Below are 10,549 nucleotides of genomic sequence, written 5' to 3'. Positions count from 1 at the left end.
AGATCCCTATTTCCTCAGCTGGGAGACCTAAATCTTTGTACAAAAAAAAAAATAGACTTTGTAATAAGTCAAACCTGGGTCAAACCTCAGCACTGTCATTTGTGTGACCTTGGACTAATCAGCAATCTCTCTGGGCTGTAATTTCTTCACCCATAAAGTGGGCAGCCTAGCAGAAGCTCCTTATAGGTTGTCACCAGAATTGGTGTCTATGATTCTTGGCATCCTTGCCCCCTCATGAATGGAAGAACTGAGCCTTCAGCCGCTTCAACTAGGGTAGGTTTAATTAGAGAAACAGTGGGGGAGGTTGGGAAAGGCCAGGGAGAGCAGTTGTGGGGAGACCCCTGGGGGTACTCACTCGCCCTGGGCCTGTTGGGACCCTCAGGGACACCTTTCTGCAGTGCCTCTGGGCAGAAAGGGGTCATCCTCAGAGGACCCCAGGTTGTTACCCTCCAGACTGGTCATCTGGGGCTGGCAGGCTTCTCAGGAGGCGAGACTTCAGGGCAGATGAAGGACTGGCGACGGCTGAGCTGAGACGGAGCAGGGTTGCTAGAAAGAACAGCAGGGGTCGGTCCTAAGGAAGGGAAGAAAGAGCAGAGAAATGTAGGTGTGCCTCGCTTTGTACCACGAGGAATGCGCAGCCTTGGATCGGAGCGGGGGCTCCTTCCCGTCCCTCCTAGCAGGTGCCTCCTCCTGCCAGGGGTTCTTGCCACCCAGTGGGAGGGGGCCACCCCTCCAGTTCCGTATGTCCCCTCCCAGTTGGTCCTTCCAGGACACTCCCCTGCTTCCCAGTTACCCTTCCCCTGGAGGGTGTGCTCGGTGACCGCAGGGACCTCCCCCGCGGCAGCCCCTGGGTCTCCCCAGCCTGTCTGCCCCTGGCCCCCCGGCGCCCTTCCATGCCTCAGGCCCCAACATCCCCATACACTCTGCCACCCCACCCTCCACGCCTCCATCCCCCGGTACCTCCGACCCCCAGCCCCCCGTGGCCCCCAGCTTCACTGTATCTCCAGCCTGGCACGCTGGAGCCCAGCAGGGTTGGGGCAGGCAGTGAATATGTAAGGTTGGCTCTGTGTACTGGAGTCCCCGGCATTGATCAGGTGGACTTCTTCCTCCCAGGGGGTCTCACAGTGAGGTGCAGGGGTCTGCAAGCTACAGCCTGAGGGTGACCCCGGCCTCCCCCACTTTTTACAGTTTTTAAAGATGAAGTAAGGGACGCCTGGGTGGCTTAGTCGTTGGGCGTCTGCCTTCGGCTCAGGTCATGATCCCAGGGTCCTGGGATCGAGCCCCGCATCGGGCTCCCTGCTCTGCGGGAGGCCTGTTTCTCCCTCTCCCACTCCCCCTGTTTGTGTTCCCTCTCTCTCTCTGTCAAATAAATAAAATCTTTAAATAAATAAATAAAGTTGAGGTAAAACCCACATCACATAAAATTCACTATTTGACTGTTTTAACTAATCAAGGATCCATCCTGGAGTAGTTCCTCAGAAAGTTAGACAGAATTACCGTAGGACCCAGCAATTCCACCGCTCGCTATGTACGCAAAAGGACTGGAAACAAGTGTTCAAACAAAAACCTGTACACAGATGTTCGTAGCAGCACTAATCACAATAGCCGAAAGGTGAAGACAACTCAAAGGTCCGTCAGCTGTTGGACGGATAAACAAAATGTGGTCTAGTCTTCCAACGAAACGCTCCACAGTCGTTAGAACAAAGAGCTGACCCCTGCCACCACCTGGATGACCTTGAAAACACGATGCTGGGTGAATGAAGCCTGGCATAAAGGCCACGTGGTGTGTGATTCTGTTTCCGTGGCACATCCAGAACAGGCTCACCCACAGAGACGTGGAGAGTTGACTAGTGGTTGATGAAAATGTTTTGTAGCTAGAGGGTGGTGAGGCTTGCCCAACACTGTGAATGAGCTAAATGTTACTGTTGGTTAATACAACTCTGAGATTCCACCATTGGCATTCCCTAACCCACCTGGGGTTCCCTTCTCAAACCTGAGGCAATTGGGACCAAGCCCTCCCACCCCAGCAGGGACAGAGTGCCCTTCGTAGCCATAACATACCCGATGTCCACTTCTGTGTTACAGTTGTGGCAATAACACTGGAGAGGTTGATGAAGAAGCGACCCGGAAACAGAGAAAGACATGGTAGGGGTGAGGCAGGTCAAGGTCCTTCCCTCCCCTTCTCCCCACTCCTTCCTTCCTTCTTTCCTGCCCCCCTCTCTCCTCCTTTGCTCTCATTGTGACCTCTTGCGGGCCCGCTAATCCATCAGCCTCAACTCCCACATTCTCCCCAAACCCCTAAGTGGCATCATCCTCTAATGTGGGGTTTCTCAACCTCGTCACTACTGACATTTGGACCCCGATCACTGTTTGTTGGGGCAGCTGTCCTATGCAATGTAGGATGTTCAGCATCCCCTGGCCTCCACCCACTAAATGCCAGTCGTTTCCCGTCCCCAGGCATGACCACCATCTGTATCTCCAGATGCTGCTGCGTCCTCTGGGCGGCAAGGTTGCCCCCACTGGAGAACCACTGGTCTAACCAAGGACCCAAACCAACTGAGGCTCCCTCTGGTCCCATTTCCCCCCATCTCACAACCAATCCGTCAGCACTTCTCCTTGTAGACCTGCTACAAGGTCCTCCTTATGTCCACTCCCGTTACCAGGCATCCTGCCTGGGCCACCTGGGCCTCCTCCCCGCAGTCTCTCTGCTTCCCCTCTTGCCCTGATGCCATGTCACCGGCCACACACAGCACCCACAGTGACCCTTTCCTACTTCAAATCAGAGTCTTGCGGATGGCCGTCCACCAGACTCAGAATAAAAGCTTCCTTCTTGCCATGCTCTAGGAGGCCCCTTTCGGATCTAGATTCCCTCTGCCCCTCTCAACTCCTGCAGATCTTCCTTTGGTCCCTCAAAGGCACACAGTGCATTTGGCCTCAGGGTCTTTGCCTTGCATGTTCCCTTGGCTCACAAGGGCTGTCCCTGCACTTCTCAAGGCAGAGGCCACTTCTCTGACCTCTCCCTGCCTTCTCAGGTGAAGCCGCCCCCTGCCCTACATGCTGCGAGAGGTCCCCTGAGTTGCTTCCTTTTCTGGAGCTCATGGCTCATTTCACATCTGTCCTGTCCCTACTGTGTGAGCTCTGTGGGTCCAGGGACCTTGTGGGGTCTTGTAGTCCCCAGCGTCGAGCAAGGAACCTGCTGCATATATATAAATGTTTGAATGTCCATAAATCGATGAGCTGAATGACTACTGGCCATTTCTTACAAGTCATAATCCACGCCTCTGCCCCCGTACCTCTGCTTACTGTTTGGTAGGTGACTTGGTCCTTAAGAACCTACCTTACATGGAGAGGGAGAGAGAGGCAGAGCCAGAGACGGAGAGAATGAATGAAGGGTAGTATTTCATAAGAACATCTGGGGCTGTGTCAGTACAAAAGGGAGTGGCTCCTATCCAAGCTTGAGGATGGAGGCTCAGGGAGGAGGGGGCTGGGTGGAGAGAGACAGGCAGGGAGTGAGGGGAGGAGGGAGGAAGGAAGAGGTAAGGGAGGGCAGGAGGGAGGGAGGGGCGGTCCTATCTACAGAGGGGGGTCTTCCCTCCTACCCCTTCACCTCCTCGGCAGCTCCCTCGCTCTCTTCCTCCTCTCCCTTCCTTCACCCCCTTCCGCCCCTCACTCTGTCCAACCCCCTCCTCCCTCCCCACCCCCCTTCAGTGACAGGCTCCTCCTTACCCAGTCTCCTTTGTTGTAGGACACGAACAGGAAGGTGACCATCATGTAGGCGCATTTCAGCATGTTCCATCTGGTCCGCTTGGCTGGCGACTTCTTGGGGGCAGTGGTGGCCAGGGAGAGTTTCTCTGGGAGAACTCGGGGGTGGGGGGGAATGATGCACACTGAGGGCATGCCCTTCCCGCCTGGAAATCCCTGCCCGTCCTGAACTGCACACCTCGTCCCCACCTGCCCCTCCAATGGACATTTGGGCCTCCTGCTGCCGGTTCCCCGTCCCTCCACCCCACCCCAAGGCACCCCTCCCCAGCTGCCCTCCCGCTCCATGCTTTGGCCCTTGAAGCCGTCCGCCACTAGGGTGCCGGGACAATCTGCCTAACACCCAGACGTGACCGGGTCACCTCCCTGCTCCGGACCCAACATGGTGTGCAAAACAGCCTTTCACCTCCCCAGCGTGCTTTCCTGCTCTTTTCGTTCTAAACATTCTAGTAAAGTATAACATATGGAAGACCTCGGATTTCTACGATAAGTGTTTTATGATAAGTGTGTGCACGCGGTAACTTCTATATACAAGTCATCTGACCCTGGGAGTGTGTTTGTCCTTTTTTGTGGGAAGTTTGCTTGATTATGGGTTAAGTTTCTTTGACAAAGCATTATTCAGATATTCCACCTTCTTTTGTTTCACTTTTGGTCATTTGAGTTTTCTTAGGATTTTGTCCATTTTGTCTACACTTGCCATTTTATTGGCATATGGTTTTTCAAACTATCCTCTTTATTATTCTTTCAATACCTGCAGGATCAATACCTCCTAGTTTTGGTGATTTGTTTCTCCTGTATTTTTTTGTTTGTTTCTCATCAGCAATGCTAGAGAACTACATTTTTATTAGTCTTTTCCAGAGGAACAGTTGTTAGCACTGTTGATTTCTATTGTACAGTTTTTTTCATTGGCTTTTTATCACTTCCTTCATTCTACTTGGGTTTAATCTGTTTCTCTTTTTTAAAAATCCTTTAGGTAGGTCCTCAAATCATTGGCTTTCTGCGTTTTCACCTTCCTTCCGTCTTTTAAGGTACACATCTAAGATTATAAATTTCTCTCTAAGCAAAGCTTTGGCAGGTACCTGGGTGGCTCAGTCGGTTTAGTGTCTGACTTTGGCTCAGGTCATGATCTCAGGACCTGAGATCGAGCCCCATGTCCAGCCCCTCATTGCGTTGGGCTCTGTGCGCATCAGGGAGTCTACTTGTCCTTCTCTCTCCCCCTCTCCCACTCGCGTGTGCACTCGCACACATATGCGCACGCACTCTCTGTCTCTCAAATAATTAAATAAAACCTTTAAAAAAGAGTTATGGGGTGCCTTGGTGGCTCAGTTTGTTAAGTGTCCAACTCAATTTCGGTTCAGGTCATGATCTCAGGGTCATGGGATCGAGCCCTGTGTCGGGCTCCAAGCTCAGCTGGGAGTCTGCTTGAGATTCTCTCCATCTCCCTCTGCCCCTTCCCTCTGCAACCCACTAAAATAAATTAAATCTTTATAAAAAATAAAAAGCTTTGGCTTTTTATTGATAGCGATATCCTTACTGTCATTCAATTCAATTCATTTTGTGATTTCTCCTTTGGTCCGTGGGTTATTTAGAAGTGTATTTATTCAGTGATAAGTTTAGATTTCCTAATACTTTGTTGATTTTTTTTAAGATTTTATTTATTTATTTGAGAGAGAGAGAGCACATGAGAGGGGGGAGGGTCAGAGGGCGAAGCAGACTCCCCGCTGAGCAGGGAGCCCGACACGGGACTCAATCCACGAACTCCAGGATCATGACCTGAGCTGAAGGCAGTCGCTTAACCAACTGAGCCACCCAGGCGCCCTTTGAGTGTTGATTTACAGCCTTACTCCACTGTACTCAGAGAGCATCCTCTAAATGACTTAAACTTGGGGGCACCTGGGTTTAGTCGGTTAAGCATCTGCCTTCCTCTTGGGTCATGATCCCTGGGATCCAGCCCCCTGTCCAGCTTCCTGCTTGGTAGGTCTGCTTCTCCCTCTCCCTCTCCCCCTGCTTGTGCTCTCTCTCTCTCTCTCTCTGTCAAATAAATAAAATCTTTAAAAAATAATAATAAAAAATAAATGACTTCAATCCGAAGTTGACTGAGGCTTGTTTTATGAACCAACATGCAGCCAATTTTGATAAGAAAAATAATCCCACATTCAGTTGAAAAGGCTGTGCATTCCATCGGGGTCAGGTTCAGAGTTCTTTCTGTGTCAGTTACATCATGTTGGCTCATTGCTCTTTAGACCATCCGTATGAAGTTGTATCTACCTGTCCTATCATCTGTTGAGAGAGGTGTTAAAGTCCCCTGCTATGATCATGGATGCATCTATTTCTTCTTGTCATTTGGCCTGTTTTCCTTTTATGTAAAAACCAGCCACTTTTATGTGAAAACATATTGAGAATTCGCCTATTTTCCTGATGGATTCATCCCTTCTTTATCGATTTCAGTGCCCCTCTTTATCTCTAGGAACACTTCTTGACTCAGAACCAGTGATGTCTGGTGTCAGAATAGTTACATTGGCTTCCTTTCAGTTGGCAGCTCAGGGATATACTTCTTATGATAGAATTCCCCTTACTTTTCTTTCAAATTTTCTGTCTCTGTCTCTCTCTTACAGGTCTCTTATGGGAGCGGGGAGTTAAAAATGTTCTCTTTGTGGTTTTAAACTATTTTTTGACAGTGTTCCTAGAAGTGCTTTTCTTTATATTCATTCCCCTTGGGGTTCTCAGAACTTTTTTTTTTAAAGATTTTATTTTATTTTATTTTATTTTTTATTTTATTTTATTATTTTATTTTTTTATTTAACAGAGAGAGACACAGCGAGAGAGGGAACACAAGCAGGGCGAGTGGAAGAGGGAGAAGCAGGCTTCCCACCGAGCAGGGAGCCCAATGCGGGACTCGATCCCAGGACCCTGGGACCATGACCTGAGCCGAAGGCAGATGCTTAATGACTAATCCAGGCGCCCAAGATTTTTTGAGTACTCTCTACCCCCACTGTGGGACTCGAACTCATGACCTTGAAATCAAGAATTGCATGCGTTTCTGACTGAGCCCGGCCAGGCGCCCCTCTCAGAACTTTTAAAATCTGTTGCTTGATGATTATTTTTACCAATATGCAAAATTTTTATCCGTTAACTCTTGACATATCACTTGTTTCATTTTCTCTCACTTCTCCTTCTTAAATTCTCATTTCACTTGTCACAGCTTTTCACTGTGTCCCCTGAGTTTTGTGTGCCTCCTTCTGTATTTCCTATTATTTTATCCACTGTGCTTCACTTTGAGTAATTCCTCTTGACCCGTTTTCTAGCTCCTTAATCTCTCTGCTCTTTGTGCTCTCTGCTGTTAAGCCCAACCACTGAATTCGTCATTTTGGTTACATATTTTCAATCCTGGAATTGCCATTTGACTATTTTTTTAAACAAATTCTAATTCTCTGGTGAAATTCTTCATCTATTTTTGTGAACGTAATAACAGTAGGCTTTTATTTAAGTGCTTCTGGCCACTATCTGGGCCACGTGGATGCTCGCTTTTATCGCTTGATTTCCTCTCTCTTGGTTTTTGGCCTTGCAGCCCTGACACTCGGGACTGACGTGTCATTTCCAGGGGAGCAGGAATGGGTCCCACGCCTACCTCAGTGTGTTGGATCTCCTTGGCACCAGTGAGCAGCTCGAAGGCCCTAGCTGCCCTTCACACGGATACCTTCGTGGGCACCAACGCTCTGCCTGTGGTTACCTGGAGGCGTCTCCTCTTCTTGGGGCTTTGTCATAAACCGGGCTGAAGGACCTCACTGTCCTCTACGCAGGAAAAGGTGCGGATCCACAACTTACCTTCTTCCTTGCAACCACTTGTTTCTTCTAAAGGTGAACAAGGAGAAGGAGGAAGAGAGGAAATCATTAAGGAAGCATGAAAGGGATGGAGGCAGTGCCTCCAGGTGCCTCCAATGGGGAGCAGAGGGGATGCTATGGCCTCCTCGCTGCCCCTCGGTCCCCAGGCACTCGCCTGCTTCATGGCCTTGGCCCATTCTCTTCCCTGTGCCTGGAACACCCTTGGTGCAGCGAGGCAGTCAACCTGGCTCCCTGGTGAAATGTCACTTTCCCTCAGCGCCCTCTAAAAACCTGTCAACCTCTCCCATGCTGTCTCTCCCTCTCCCTCTCTCCACCGCGTCCATAGGACTCATCCACATCAAACAGATGCTTCATCTACTTCTATACTTATTTTGTTTTCTTTCTCCTCTCAACTCAAATGCAAGTTCATGCAGGCACCGATTTCTGTCTGTTTGGTTCCCTACTCTTCCCCAGCGCCTAGCGCCGGACTTGGCACAGAGGAGCTAGTATTCATCAGCATTTGTTGGATGAATGACAAAAATGTTAAAACACTTATGATGGGAGTGACAATGGAGAGAGTGTGAGGTTCGGTGATTTCTAAAGGCTCTTCCAACATTGAGAAAAAAAGCGAAGAACTCTGTGTTTCTGTGCACAAGAGTAAAGACCAAGAGAAGGGCCAAACCGCACAGTTACTACTCACCATTCAACACCTGGAGGCTCAGCAAACCTAAGGAAAACAACACACAAACTGAACCGCAAAAGGCAGCATGAAGAGTGCCGTTGGGTCCCCAAGTCTGACAAGCTCACCACAAGCTACTGCTCCTCCAGGAAGCCCTGCTGGATTCCAGGTACCTTTTCTAGTTGCCACCTCCCTTGGGACACTGATCCCCTTTGCCTTATAACCACGGTCTCCCCCAACAGACGACGAGTTTACGCAGACGTGCGAACATGTCGAGTTCATCTTTGGGGTTTCCACAACCCTGCACAGTCCCGGCACATACTGAGTGTGAAGTAATATCCTTGCCAGACAAGCTTCCCACCAAAACCCCACAGCATGCATGGAGTGAGATTCTTACCTAGGATCTCTGATGTTGCCCATGCAGAGAAAAGGGTGGTCCGGGAGGCAAGGTCACGGGGGCAGACGAGGTCCAGAGTGTTGAATCCAAGGGGTCATGAGAGACGAGGCCATAAGGAGGAAACAAATCAGCAGATCAGAAGGTGGGGAGACCAGAAACCCATGAGAGCAGAGCCCGGGGGGGGCGTGGTGATCATTTAGGACTTGGCAGTGAACAGGGGAGACCAGCCAAAGCCTCATTGTCTGGGTCAGAGGGGAAATCGAATGGCTGAAGGCACTTGCATTGGATCAGGGTTAGGCTGGGAAGGCAGCCACCATCCTTCTCCTTGTATTTAGTGTCCCTGTGTTGTTGGCACCTCGCAGACTTGGGACGAATAATGCCTACTTTGTGAAGATGTTGTGGGGGAGTACAGAGCATGATACCTTAAAGGTGCTGCCTCCAGTGCCCAGCACTTGGGAAATTCTTAATGGATTTTAGTTATTATCATCACCATCATCACCGTATCATTGCCCAGATCCCTGATCTGAGGAGGGAGGTTGGTTCCCACAGGACACCCCACCTTTTTGAAAGTAGTCCCTGGGTTTTAAAGAAATTTCTCCAGAGATGATCCATGGCTAGGAATGGACCCATTAGCAGAGATAAGAAAGGGAACAAAGCATGGGGGGGGAGGGCAACGTGAAATAAGAATCTTACTTTTCAGTACTGTTGAGATGAGGGGCAAGGAGGTGAACATCCAGTAGAGGTCATTGGACACCGACAGAAACAGAAGGAGGGGACCAGGAAGGTGTTAATGGTTCCTTCTTAGCTCACCCCACCCTGATGGTTCCCAAGGAGACCCTCCCATAGGAGGAAAAGGAGGGTATCCCCCAGATTTCATGGGATGCTCTGGGGGCCAGGATGGGTTGCTTCTACTATACTTCTCCCTTTTGGAGAGGCATTTATCCAGGTGGCCGGAAGCCGCGGTGCCCATTTTCCTTGGGGATGCCTCCCCCAGAGATTGGAAAGATTGTCAGCAAAGGATCCCCTTGACCCATTTTTATCTAATTTCTCTCCTGAGGCTCAGGAAAGAATGGGCTGCACCTCTTACACATAACTCAATACATCCTTGAATTCTGGGGCAGTGGTCCTTGGCTTTTGAGAATCTGATAAAATCCGGGGACCTTATATGCATATGTGCTCACATACCCAGTCATACCTGCAGCCTCAGACCCACCTGAGTCCAGACACCCTCTCTCAATTTTCCCTGCAGCCTCAAGGGGCAGGTGGACCCCTACAGCTCATCCTGAGCCTCCTGCAAAGGTGGGAGCAGGGGGCAGTAGATTGAGACCTCCCTTAGCAGAGGGTCTCTCTCAACCTGAGCCCTAAATTGAAGAGAACAATTCAAAGATCCCCTTCTCTTGTTTCCTATACTTCATAGCACCCAAACATCCCAGTGACCCCTAAAAAAGGAAAAATAACTTACTTTTCACTGGAGGACAGGTAGAACCAGAAGTCAGGAAGTAAATGTGGAAAAGAGCAGGCAAGAGAGTAAGATAACATTAACACCACCCCAAGGACACTCCATTATTCCTTCATTAAATAATCTTAAAATCACTTTCAACTTTTTATTGCATACTAATTATAAACTCACAAAATATTGCAAAAATAGTACAGAGAGATCCTGCATGACCGCCGTTCAGCTTCTCCCAATGGCAGCATCTTACATAACCACAGTACATTGTCAAAACCAGTATATTGACGTTGGCACAATACCAGTACCCAGACAATAGAATGTACTCTGATTTCACCAGTTTTCTTGTGCACCGTTTTTAAAAAATTTTTTTATTTTATTCAATTCTTATCAATCTCAGAGTCATAGGGTAGCCATCTTAAAATAACATGGACATCATTAC

At 49.3% G+C, this 10,549-nt stretch overlaps 1 long non-coding RNA gene across 3 annotated transcripts; it reads right to left on the bottom strand.

Moving 5' to 3' along the window:
• Positions 1-261: 261 nt before the first annotated feature.
• LOC112806541 (uncharacterized) lies at positions 262-9,963 on the bottom strand. 3 transcript variants are annotated; one of them, XR_012377085.1, is made up of 6 exons: positions 8,658-9,963; positions 8,282-8,308; positions 7,388-7,611; positions 3,727-3,860; positions 2,062-2,099; positions 262-571 (listed from the first exon to the last, which is right to left on the bottom strand). It is a non-coding gene; the product is annotated as an uncharacterized lncRNA (long non-coding RNA). The 3 variants fall into 3 exon arrangements; XR_012377084.1 differs by having other exon boundaries at positions 7,585-7,611; XR_003203884.2 differs by having other exon boundaries at positions 3,727-7,611.
• Between the last annotated feature and the right edge of the window lie 586 nt (positions 9,964-10,549).

Source organism: Callorhinus ursinus, unplaced genomic scaffold (assembly GCF_003265705.2).
Source record: "Callorhinus ursinus isolate GAN/ISIS: 27379988/994484 unplaced genomic scaffold, GSC_fseal_2.0 scaffold106, whole genome shotgun sequence".
Classification (NCBI taxonomy): Eukaryota; Metazoa; Chordata; class Mammalia; order Carnivora; family Otariidae; genus Callorhinus; species Callorhinus ursinus.
This window is presented reverse-complemented; position numbering and strand designations above follow the sequence as displayed.